Genomic DNA, 2,664 nt, shown 5'->3' with positions numbered 1-2,664 from the left:
ATTTATCAAAGAAAATAGCTGAAGAGATCACCTGTGTTGTCCCTGCATGTAACTCTGTCATATATTCTACATGTGGACACGACACAGACAGACATAAATAAGAATACACAATAATAATACACGAATCCAACAGGATAAAATGCACCAACATGCCGTCGGATAATAAAAACTAACAAACAGTTCAGATGAAAACAGTGTTAATTTAGAATAGAAAGGGATTTTCAATGAATTATTAATAAAAATATTCATTATTTTAAGGGTTACAGTTCTTTATGGTGGAATAATGAGGCACTTCTGGAGGATTTCTGTGTTTTAGTGACTTGAAATTAACTAAATCCTCCTCAGAACCAGAATTAAAAGTCAGGCAGCCAGACAGACTCGATGTTCTACTTCAGCTTCAGAATAAAAAGACAAAATAATCAGACTATATTAAAAGAAAGAGTGCTTCAGAGTAAAACTCTCTGCTGCCTCCGTTCCAGGTCTGGCTCTGATCCAGATGTGTGTGTTTTAAATCTGAGCACATCTGTCTGATTTTAATCTCCGTGTTGTCGTGTTCTAGTAAAACACGGCAGCAGCTGCACATATTAAAGCTCCTCTAACAGGAAACTGCTGTCGGCGTCCGTAAAACTCACCTGGAGCTCAGAGACGTGAAGCCCCGCACGCCGATGCTTTTATTTTGAAGTAGTGTCACTCTTTAAAATTAAACCTAAAATCAAAGAAAATAAAAATAAAAATCTGAATATGAGAATCGAGTTTCATTTCATGTTATTAGCTGTTATTGTATGATTTAAAAACCTTAAAGAACTGGAACTAATCTGGTTCTATGATGTTTGAACTAAATAAAGTCAAAAACTGGGAATAATTTGAATAAAGTCTGTAATTTATGTATTTATTCAGAATTTATTTATTACAAAATGACTCAATTATTAAATTAGTTGGCGAATATTTTAAAATTCGACAACTGATTATCTATTTGATGAATTGTTGGACCTTCTTTGTCTTTAGATTGAAACTGGTTTTAGACTGGATTCAGACTCAGTTTGAAACTAGTTTTGGACTTTGATTTAACCTGGTTTAGTTTGGACTTGGTTTTTGACTGCTTTGGAACCAGTTTTTTTTTTTTTTGTAATCTGGTTTCAGACTTTCAGACTTTTCGCTGTTTTAAACTGGGTTTGGACTCGGTTTAGGATTTGGTTTTAATCAGTTTTAAACTGGTTTTGGATTGAATGTGTTTGTTTTGGACCTTGTTTTAAGCCTTTGTTTCATATTGGTTTTAGATTTGGATTAGAACTTGGATTAGAACAGTTTTAAACTGGTTTCAGACCAGTTGTGATGCTGTGAGCGTCCTGCAGATGCAGGTAGCCTCCGTCCGTCCGTCCGTCCGTCCAGCTGCTGACTGCGTACAGATGTGTGTGGTGATGCAGCACAGGTGTGGCTTTTATCAGAGACGCATCAAAGTGTGAGTTTGCTGCAGACGCCCGAGTCGACTCTGATTTACGACCAGCGCCGCTCCGTGGATTTACAGCTTCAGTTATGTGATCCACCTGCAGAGCGGCTCGCTGTCACGGAACCGATTCAGGTTGAATTAAACTAGAAGCAGCTTCTGGTTTCTGCTAAACAGCCTGAAGACGGATGTTAGCATCTGGAGCTAACCAGCTAGTTAAAGGACACAGATTTTACATTTATGAGCTTTTATACAGAAAGTCCAGGTAAAGTTTGGTGACAAAATTATATATTTTCTGATTAGAAATGTCAAGAATGTGACGCTTTCATCAGTCTTTACATGAAGACACATCCTGGTTCATTAACACAGTGATTTATTAAAACCAGGCTGCAGCTAAACCATGAGTCCGTCTGGAGGCCGGTTAATGCTGGACTCTGTCTTTTTGTGCTGTTATTCTGTGTTTACGTGCAGGTTTTCTTTCCCTCTAAAACATATTTGCTGCTGATTAGTAGTAATTAAATCCAACTCGTAGGAGGCGCTCGCATTCAAATGGTTTCTTTCAGGTTGGGATTAAAAGGCTGGACTGTGACGCAGAGCACTCGTGAATGGAAACACATTTATCCGTCTGGAGGCTTACTCGCATGTAGATCCGACACAATCATGTAAAGGCCGCACGCTGCTGGAGGCGCTGGGCTCAGTCCGAGGCCCGCGGGCCGCTCAGCTAAAGCTCCTCTGTTGGTCCCGGAAGCTTTTCACTCTGGAAGCTCACAAACAAACAGAAAGACGTCGAGGCCGTCCGTCTTTCTGTCTGTCGGCGGCGCCGCTCGGCCGTTTGTAAAAGACGCACAAAGGAAATGCAGATGAGTTTGTTTCCGTCCGTTGAAGAGAAACGAAGAGCTTCTGGGACGCTGGTGCACAAACCAGAAGGAAAACGTTGGTTCTGCTGAGAAACAGCAGAAATGATGTCAGACTGCCGCCACTTTGAGGGAAACGTTGGTATATCCGGTGCATTTAGTGTTTCTGATCCCAGCCGACGCACTTTGCATCCAAATTCACGTCCTTTCTTCTCAGTTGTTCTCAGGTCCTGGAATTTACAATAAAACATGTTAAAAACTCCCACATTCCTCTTTCAGTGTTGTTCACACGTCGGCTGATCTCTGTGTGAATGTTTCTGTTTGGCCGTGAACACGTACGATGCTGATAGAAAGTTTTCCCTCCTC

Source organism: Stegastes partitus, unplaced genomic scaffold (assembly GCF_000690725.1).
Source record: "Stegastes partitus isolate 25-593 unplaced genomic scaffold, Stegastes_partitus-1.0.2 Scaffold2233, whole genome shotgun sequence".
Classification (NCBI taxonomy): Eukaryota; Metazoa; Chordata; class Actinopteri; family Pomacentridae; genus Stegastes; species Stegastes partitus.
This window is presented reverse-complemented; position numbering follows the sequence as displayed.